The sequence below is a fragment of the Microtus pennsylvanicus genome, chromosome 1 (genome assembly GCF_037038515.1).
Source record: "Microtus pennsylvanicus isolate mMicPen1 chromosome 1, mMicPen1.hap1, whole genome shotgun sequence".
NCBI lineage: Eukaryota > Metazoa > Chordata > Mammalia > Rodentia > Cricetidae > Microtus > Microtus pennsylvanicus.
Window position 1 is genome coordinate 49,878,578 of NC_134579.1, and position 10,855 is coordinate 49,889,432.

At 39.4% G+C, this 10,855-nt stretch overlaps 1 pseudogene; it reads left to right on the forward strand.

Moving 5' to 3' along the window:
• The first annotated feature begins 9,242 nt into the window (after positions 1–9,242).
• LOC142839209 (HCLS1-associated protein X-1 pseudogene) lies at positions 9,243–10,233 on the forward strand (annotated as a pseudogene).
• Positions 10,234–10,855: the final 622 nt, after the last annotated feature.

Below are 10,855 nucleotides of genomic sequence, written 5' to 3' on the forward strand. Positions count from 1 at the left end.
GATCAAGGTCCTCTGCTGAAATTAAACAAAGTGCATATGAGCTCACAGAAACTGAATCAGCAAGAACAGAGCCTACATGACTCTGCACAATGTCCTCTAAGCATACATTATAACCATTAACTTAGTATTTTTATGACTCCTGACTGTGAGCTCAAGTAAGTCTCTGAATCTTGTGCCTGCTCTTGGGACTCTTTTCTTTTGGTTAGGTTGCTGTGTTCTGCAGTGGGAGCACATTCCACTCCTTCAGTCAATAGCCTTTAAGACACCAGCCCATGTGGGCATGGTCTCTTATACTATAAAAGTAGCTGTAAAGCATGCACTCCCTCTCTTGCTTCCAGCTCCCACTTCCGGCTGCTAGACTCTGTTCCTGTTCATGCAGAGGATTGTTATCTAGGACAATGATCTGTAAGTTTTCCCTTAAATAAATAACCCTTTTATTGTTCAAAACTCTAAACTGATGTGGGAATTATTTTGTGACTTCTGTCATCAGTGTTCAACTTCAATATGAAAGTTTTTCCTTCATCTTATTATATTTTATTTTGTTTGGTTGTTACCTCTTAGAATCTTTTGCTAATGAGAGACAGAAAAAGAGTAGATCTGGAGAAGAGAGGAGGTGGGGAGGAACTGAAGGGAATAGAGGGAAGGAAAACTATAATCAGGATATATTGTATTAGAAAAGAATCTATCTTCAATAAAAGAAAAAAATATAAAGGTAAATGGCTCAGTTTAAAAAACTATTTGTATATGGTTCCTAACTCATAGAATATACAGGAGAGTAAATGAATAAATATACCACAGTTTACAGACAAGAAAGAGACCCCAGATCGTCATTCTTGGAAGGTGGTCAGAGTTCTTGCTTTTAGTTCCATTCTTTAGACATTTAGTTAAGGTTTCTATTGCTGTGACAAAACACCATGATCAAAAGTAACTGGGGAAGAAAGGGTTTATTTCCACTTATACTCAGGTCACATTCCATCATTGAGGGAACTCAAGGCAGAAACATAAAACAGGAACTGAAGCAGAGACCAAGAGAAACAAAGCTGGCTTGCTCCCATCACTGGTTCAGCCTGCTTTTTTATGCAAACAAGGACCAACTACCCCAGTAGCACTGCTCCCCACTGCATTCTGTAGTAACCTGAACCCTTCCACAACAATCATTAATCAAGAAAGTGACCTACAGATTTGCTTATAGGCAATTTTATGGAAGTATTTTCTTTTTCAATTGAGGTCCTTTCCCAGATAACTCTAACCTGTATCAAATTGTTTAAAAAAAAAAACTAACCAGGACAGATATCATATATTTTTCTTAACACAGATGACTTTCTTTATCATTTTCTTCATAATTCTTTTTTATTCCAAGGTCCTTTCTTAGTCATGTTTCAGTTTAAATTTCTGCCCCATTTCTAATGTCAATACTACTTTATTCTGTTTTCACAATTCTATGAAATATGGTTCCCAGCACCATGTGACTTTGGGAACCCTTGTGGTTCAGTTAACTAGTCAGCAGCTAAGTTGAGGCATCCCTACAACTAATACCCCATAATTATTACCCCAAAAGCTAAAAGTAATATTTCTTCCCAAATGGCACAAGTTAGAGCATAACTGTGGTTGTCCACTTAATTTTATGCAGTAAAGACTATGTTCAGTTATTGTGTGATATTTGATGTCATTCTGACAATAAAGTTCTCTTTAAGTCAGAGGGCAGACCTTGCTACTAAATGAACAAAATTAACCTTCCAGGTTTTGGAGGACTGAAGATAGAGAGAGAGAGAGACAGGAAGTAGTAGGGCAGCGTAGAAAGAGTACCTTGGCCCTTTTGGATGGAGGATCCACACAGACAGGAGGTCACTGGTCACTTCTCCGCCACTTCTCTAATCATTCAGGTTCTTGCCCTGACATCTGACGTCTGAGTTTTTATCTACAAATAATTAGACAAAGGCAGCACCAAGTCCCCTCTTCTGAGATTTTAATAAGCAGATCAGAAAATTGTAGAAGCGTAGGAAGTCTAAGAACATATTAAAATCCGTGGAAACCCTGATGCCTCCTAATTTTTTGTTTTGTTTTATTTTTTGAAAATTCCCCCTTGAAGTTTTGTTTCAAATCACTTCGCCAACGTGGTGTAGGATGCTGTTTTGTTTCAGTCCCCTTATTTGTGAAGCCAGAGAGGGGAAAATAACTGTCATGTGCACCAAAGTCACCTCTCCTTCAGGACTTATGAAGAGGAAAATATTTTCCTTTTTGTGGACCTTAAAAAAAATAATTGAAACATTCTCTCTCTTGCTGGTTAATTGAGCACATTCACCTGTGACAGATGCAAGCTGTGCTACCTTCAGGACCACACAAGTTTGTCGGCAGGGTCACTCACAGGGTGCTCTGTGCCGGCGCAAAACTGCTGATGTTTTCAGATGCTCTTCCTTGTTAAATTCTAGTGAGTGAGCATAAACAAATAGCTCGATTTAGTCAGGAAATGGCAATGTTGAGAGGGGAGAGGAGGTGTGACAACACTGTCTCCATTCTCTTGCTAAGTCAACCAGAGCCTGCACAGAACCACAAATCCATTATATGTACTGTCGCCCTTCTACAGCACAAGCACACGAGCTTAATGCCTCTAGGACATTTCTTAACGCCTTCCTCAGGAGTTCTCCTCTATCCTAGATTCACCTAGAGCAAGAAATCAGGGGGGCAAACCAGAGCAAATAAAAATATAATGCTAAGATACGTCTTAATTCTCACGATGCTGTGTTTCAAAAAAGCCGTCCGTCAGTTTTCTGTGCACCCTTTCACAGATGCTCCATTTGAACTACTAAGCCACCTGTCATGTGTCCACTTATTCATAATACACAGTTGCATCTTCCACATACATTGTGAAATTTCAAAAGAGTATAAATGGAGAAATACCTAGATGAATTAATTAAAAAGCTTATTTTTTTTCTCTAACTGATGAGTGCACTTTCTGTGTTATATTCCTGGGCTTAACTTTCCTTATATGCTTAAACAGTTTAGTAACAAATTTTAAGAAATCATTAAAAAATTTTCTCCACTATCAGTAGTCCTATAACAAAGAAAATGTTGACTACAACTATGGCACTTCTATTTCTAAAAGGTTACCTACTTCTAAAGTGCCATGGGAACAGCTTGGTCATGAAGAGTCAGACTTGGGAAACATGGAATGACTCCATCTTCTTGTCATCTTGGGCTTATCAGGATAAGTTGTATGGTGCCGATAGCTCAGGCCAATCTTGAATTTGTTATGGATCTTTGAACTCCTGATCTTCCCACCTCTGACTCCCATGTGTTGAGATTACAGGCGTGTCCGATCCTGCCCATGTCAAGTCTTTCTAAGAAGTCAATTTCACACCATTTTTTCTTTTTGGACATTCAACAAAAATTGTAAAATAAAGAGAAACTGTAGCCAACAGTTCAAGAAAGCCGCTGCTGCTCAGTTGCCGCTGCCAAGGACACAATCTTGTGGGGAGGGCCTTTACCTGCTACTGAGCTACTCCCTATTCTATGACAGCTACCCTTAATTCCCAGTGTTCCTTGCCAAACCTGCCAATACTGGACTTCCTCAGTCTCCAAGTTATAAACACTGTCTCAGCAAAGAATCATAAGGATTCTGATAGGAACAAATGCATAGAAACTACAATAACAGCTTATTAAGGGTTAAGTGTTTTTAGTGAAATTGAGTTACATAGATTATTTCTTTAAAAGTAGCTAGTTCTTGAAAATTATATTCATGCTGAATGTTTATGTCCAGCTGCTATCTTCCTAGAATGGCAATGTGAGAATCAAAGTTGTTTTAATTAACAAAAAAAGAGAGAAGGGCGCTTGTCACAAACTTGGTCCTAGGCAAGGGGCTAAACATGAGGTTTCTGCCGCAACGCTCTTTGGCAAACATGAAATACTGTCAGATGCTGTGCTGAAATGTCCTGAGAACAAGTTCACCTTTTTTTCCTGCAGGCACTGAAATTTGCCTCCTCAGATCTGGTACTCTTTCTTCTTCAGATTGTTGCTATATCAACCTGTTTTGTTTTGTTTTGTTGTTTTGTAAAGATGTTTTGCTCTTATCTTTCAATGAGCATTTGTCCTCCAAATGACTGCAAAGTAAAATATGAGTCATTCTAGAGACACTTCATTAATAATTGATTGTTATCCAATGAAAAACAGGAATGATAATTAAGGGAAAAATCAGAGCCTTAAGAATAAAGAGTGGGGCTGGAGAGATGGCTCAGCGGTTAAGAGCATTGCCTGCTCTTCCAAAGGTGCTGGGTTCAACTCCCAGCAACCACATGGTGGCTCACAACCATCTGTAATGAGGTCTGCTGCCCTCTTATGGCCTGCAGGCATACATGTAGACAGAATATTATATACATAATAAACAAATAAATATAAAAAAAGAATAAAGTGTGAGTCCAGTGAGATTACTGAGGACATAAACATGCTTGCTGTCAAGACTGATGGCCCGTGCTTTGTCCCCACAACTTTAGTGGCCGAAGGAAACAATGGGCTCCCACAGCTTGTTTTCTGACATCTAAACACATGTCATGCTACACAATTGTGTGTATGCATGCATATGTCAAGGTAAAAAAAAACACAATATTATAGGAGGTAAGAGTAGACCCATATCCATCCATTTTCATGATGGAGTAGCCTAAGAAAGATGAACTTGCCTAGAAAAAGTCAGGATAGAATCTATTATGTTAGAGTTGAGAAACTAAAACCAGCTGTTGCAGGTGCATTTTCACTGTCTCATACAAACAGGAACTTTTAGTACAGCAAATAAAATCAAGAAGCTCCTAATGAATGTAAGTTTGAGAAACAAGCAAGACCCTGTCTTGAACCCTAAGCAGGAAGTGGTTTCTTCCCGAGACAGCCATAAATCTCTAGTAGCAACACCATACTGAATGAATACCAATTCCTGGGAATGAAATGAATATGCTATCTGTTCACATCAAAAAGGGGACTGCATTTTTCCACACTAATAACCAGTGATTTGCAGAACACAGTTCATGAGATAGAGATACAGTACACTCTACACAGCCAACTATAAAGAAGCAACTATCAGATTTCACACAAAAATTAGTAAATACTTCATGCAAAAAATAAAGGTATTTTCTTACCTCAGTGTTAACCTCAATTGTGTAGGTTAAATTAACATATCTATTGATGATAGCAACAAATTCCATCAGATACCTAGGACTAATTAAACGATCATTATTTTTAGTTAAATATGAGTAAATCAACATCTACGAAAGAACATTTGCATTTAAACCCTGTCTGTGTCATACAAGAGATAGTGCAAAGATATTAATCTTCCTCTGAATTACTTTATGAATTCAATTCCAGTGAAATATAAAGTTTTTTATTGTTAAAAGCCACTTTTGAAGTTCATCTAGAGTAGATAAAGCAACTCCCATACCTTCTTGACTCTGCATTGACTGCTTTGACTGGCACCATGTTAGAGGCATTAGATTGGTAACTACACGTAATTGAGTAAATAAGGGAATAAATACATCAAGTAATAGGTGTGATACAGAAAGAATATAAAAAGAGTCCAGCATTGTCAAGAGAGAAAAAAAACTGCTGCATATCAGAATAATCATGAAATCTTTTTTTTTTTTTTGGTGAAGTCTTTATAGAGATCAAGGCCCACCATAACTGACATGTGCTAAACCAGCTGTCCTATCACCCTATCAAAACTGCAGTATATGAATAATGCAGCTGCCAGACAAGAGACAGGGGAGGACTGGAAGTCTAAGTACAAGAAACTGACCAGGGAGCCCTGCGCAAGCTGTAGCTGGCTGCTCATCTCTACTTCCTGATCATGATATCTAAAAATCAAAGAAAATATTACAGTCCTTTAATAAACACCTAGCACAAGGCCTGATCTTGGTTGTCTATTTGCAGGACTTAGAATCACCATGGAAACAAAATCTCTGGGCAAGCCTGTGAGGCATTTTCCGCAGTAGGTGAATTGAGGTCAGATGATGCATAATAAAGTGGGCGGAGCCTTTGAGATGTCCTATGGGCTGGCATCTCAGACTGAATCAAAGGGCAAACGGGGGCTGGGCAGCCACATGCAGCACCCTCTCCCTCCTGACTGAGGAGGCAATGTGACCAACTGATTCATACAACTGCTCCTATGACTTCCTCACCATGAAGGACTGTACCCTCAAACTGTAAGCCAAAAATAAACTTTCCCTGTGTTGTATTGATTTTGTCAGGCATATGATCACAGAAGTGAGAAGGGGAACCAGAGCTCCTGGAAAAGACACGTGAGTAGCTTGCCTGACAGTAAACAGAAAACACCCAGGAAAATGCTAGCAAACCTTTTCATAAAATACATAAAAAAGTAATTATTTTACAAGCGAGTAGTGTTTGCCAGGAATATAAAATGGTTCAACACCTGACTGCTCTTTGGGTTGATGAGAGAGGGGGAGTTGATTGGGGGAAGGGGAGGGAAATGGGAGGCGGTAGCTGGGAGGAGACAGAAATCTTTAATTAATTAATTATTTAATTAATTAAAAAAAGAAAAAATAAATAAAATGGTTCAACATTCAAAACGCAGTGTATACTACAGCTTTAAAGGACAGGAAACAAAACCAAAGTAATTTAAAAAAAGAACTTGTGTAGTAAGGGTCTTGTAAGAAATAAACGTTCTATCAGGTAAGTTGGCTCAGATAGTAAGCTGCATGCTGCTCAACAGTAAGGACCTAAATTTGATCCTCAGCACCGAGGGAAAAAAGTAAAGATGATGGCACTTGCCTGTAAACCAAGTATCTGTGAGATGGAGACAGCAGAACCCTGTGGCATGCTGACCAGTCAGCCTAGTCTAATTATTGAGCCCGGGTCCTAGTGAGGGACCATCTCAAAAAACAAGGCTGATGCTCCTGAGAAACAACACCCATGGTTGACTTTTGGACTACACACACACACATACATATACACACACAATTATATACATACCTTCACATGCACACACACACAATCATGTACACACTTTCAAATACATATCTGCACACACATACAATCATTCTCATTTTTATATACATACCTGCACACACATACACATAGATATTAAATGTGTACAGAGAAAGAGAACATTAATTTTCCTTATAAAGCAAGATGTAAGCCATCCCTGCAAATTCTTTTACCGTTTTCATAACTCTGAGCAGACAAGCCTTCTTGGTTGTTGCTATCTAAAAGCACTACAGCTATTTCTGGTTGCCAATATTCAATGATTAAATGAAGAAAGAATTGTTATTTGCTCCCTTTTCAGAATGTAATTTCATATATTAAAATGATATTTCCAATAACAATTAATTTAAGCTTCAGTTTTCTGTTCAACAAGCCACAGTGCTAGAAAAGTAAGACCTCCATGCAAATTTTGCTTTCATTATACTACTTTTGAATTATTTAGGAGCTAGATGTCCTCAAGTCCTCTGCGATAAGGAGGTCCAGATCACTAGTATATTGGTGTCTCTTTGGATTATAAATCTTACAGAGCATAGAGAGTCCCTTACAGTATCACAGATAAGAGACTTGGAGAAAAGACTGTTGGGGACAATTTACTGGACTTGAGAGCTTTGAAGGATGGAAATCATTTAAGAAAAGAGGAAATATCTATTTCAGCAGATGAGCCTTTTTTTTATTTGCCTCACCTCTAATTTAAGGCATTTAGTCTACAGCTGATACTTTTTGTTCAGACTACTCCTGGGCCTTGCCCTCCAGTGCACTCCTTGTCATTTTTAACCATCACTTTCTAGTTAATCTTCTGAGCTCACGATGTCAGAAATATAGATTCATCTGTGTCTTTCTGTAATGTCAGATTTATTAAATGACAAACTGTTAGGTCCCTATTTCTTTGGATAACACAATCATTGGCAAACAACATTTCTTCTTTAAATTATCTGCATGATGTTGTCAGAAGAAAACATAAAGTACCATCTTTAAGCACACCACCCACTTCATTTGAGACAAGGTCTCTCAAGAGTTCACCAATAATACTAGTCCCAGGGATTCTCCCTTCTCTACCTACCCAATACTGAAATTACAAGTCTACACTACCATGTACAGTTTCTTTTTATAACTGGGTACCAGAAGATCAAATAAAGTCTCTATATTTACAAGATATCACTGGAAGTTATCTCCAAGCTCCTCTTTTATTCCAATATTAATTATTAATGTTAACTCTGAGATCACATACTATACTTTATACATATACATAGATAGATAGATGACAGAAGATAGGCAGATGATAAATAAACAGACAGATAGATGATAGATAGATAGATAGATAGATAGATAGATAGATAGATAGATAGGTAGACAAATATTTACCATAAATGTCCCAAGGATAGTTTCCTATGGGTTCCTTGATGCACAAAAATGAGTAGTCAGTGAGGTCATTGGGACCATGTCAATTACCTTATTAGGTATTATTCTTTTTATGGACTCCAGATGAGGGTACCCTTTCATGATCTGGTGTGTTTGACAAATATACAGACTTTTTCTGACACGGTTTTAATACAACTATATGCCATAAGTTCCAACCTACTTTGATAATTTATAGATAACTTCTTTTCACTTGTGAGACTATGTCATGCATAAAACCTCGTGGTTATCAATGGGTCAGGTACACGCACAAAGAAAATGCATACACATTCTGCCTCTGCATTTGTACCCAAAACGGGGTCAAATGCTGCTCTAGAAAACAGAGTCATCATCCAGGGCAAGGCCCAACCTGACACTGTTTCACAAAATGGGTTGACAGGGATTTAAATGGGTGATTCTATTTATTTATCCATAACCCTAGCCCTTTATCTCTGTTACCTGGTAGTGGTGACAGTGATTCCCAGCTGCTACTAACCAGCATGGCCATATCATCTATGTGTCTTCTCTTATACACAAAGTGTAGTCTGTACAGCATAAATAATAAAATCCAGAGACATATATTAGGGTTCAACCTAAAAACCAAATAATCAAAGCAGCCAGCCCCTGTTCCTTAACCTCTACCTCAGACCAAAATGTTGATCTCACCTCCACAAATACTCAAAATGAGATTGCACAAAGACCTATCCTCTCACTTCTTAAATTCCCTCTCTAGTGCTGGGATTAAAGGAGTGTACCACTACTGTTGGTTTCTATGATAAACTAGTGTGGCTACTGGGATTAAAAGTGTATGCCAGAGCGACAGCTGAGCCCAAGCTGTATCTGACAGGGTGTTCACTCATGTCCTGCAGAAGTTTAAAGTTTCTAGTGCCCCTACGGTAATGAGCTTCTTTGACCTTTTCCAGGGCTTTTTCGGCTTTCGTGAACCTCAGAGCCACAGAGATCCCTTTTTTGGAAGGATGACTTGAGATGATGACGATGATGAGGACGAAGAGGAGGAAGACAGAGGCACGTGGAGTGGAGGGAGCCATAGGTTTGATGGTTCTCAGCCTCCGGAGGAATTCGGTTTCAGCTTCAGCCCAGGAGGGATGCGATTCCACGACAACTTTGGCTTTGATGATCTAGTACGAGATTTCAGTAGCATCTTCAGCGAGATGGGGGCCTGGACCTTGCCTTCCCACTCTCCTGAACTTCCAGGTCCCGACTCAGAAACACCTAGTGAGAGACTGCGGGAAGGGCAGACGCTGCGGGACTCAATGCTTAAGTACCCTGATAGTCACCAACCCAGGATCTTTGAGGGGGTCTTGGGGAGTCATGCAAGACCTGAATCCCCCAAACCAGCTCCAGATTGGGAGTCTCAGGGACCTTTTCATTGGCTGGATGATATATGGCCTGTCACCCCTGGTTCTAGAGCCAGAGAGGACAACGATCTTGACTCCCAGGTTTCCCAAGAGGGTCTCGGTCCACTTCTTTAACCCCAACACAAACCCTATTTCAAGAGCATCTCTGTGACCAAGATCACTAAGCCAGATGGGGCTCTGGAGGAGTGCCGCACTGTGGTGGACAGTGAGGGATGGAACGAGACCACAGTGACCCACCACGAAGCACATGACAGTTCCAGCAGTATCCAGTCTCTGAAAGATCTTCAGCTCTGGATGATCCCTTTTCCATCCTGGATTTGCTCCTTGGACATTGGCTTCAGTCCCCGTAGCTTTGTTAATAACCTTCAGAAGTCTTCAGGTTCTTTCCACCCCCTTCAAATTCCCCATTGCCAATAAGCTTAGCTTTGTGTGTCATCCTAAGGGTTGCAAGTGTGAAACAATGCACTGAGCTTGTGCCAGTCTGTCATTCATCCAAACTAACCAATAAAGCCTTTATTTATGCTAAAAAAAAAAGTGTGTGCCAACACTTCCTGGTCTGTATGGCAGACCTATCAGAATTACATATGACTTCTCAATGGAAACAATGAAAGTCAGAAGGTCCTGGTCAAGTGTTATACAGACATTATGATACCATAGATGTCAGCCCAGACTATTATACCCAGAAAAACTTTCAATCACCATAAATGGAAAAAATTCCATGTCAAAATGAGATTTAACCAATACCTAGCCACAAACCCAGCCCTACACAAAGTACGAAGGAAACTCCAACCCAAGGAAGCTGGCTACATCAAAACACACACACACACACACACACACACACACACACACACACACACACACACACACACATTCAATAGATAATATAACAACAGCAAACCGCAAAGAATAGTATAACATCACTGACAATGAAAACTAAAATAACAGGAGCTAGCAATCACTGGTGGTTAACATCCCTTAATATAAATGGACTCAACCTACCTATAAAAAAGACACAGGCTAACAAATTGGATAAGAAAATAGAGTCTATCTTTCTGCTGCATACAAGAACACACCTCAACCTCAAAGATAGACATTGCCTCAGA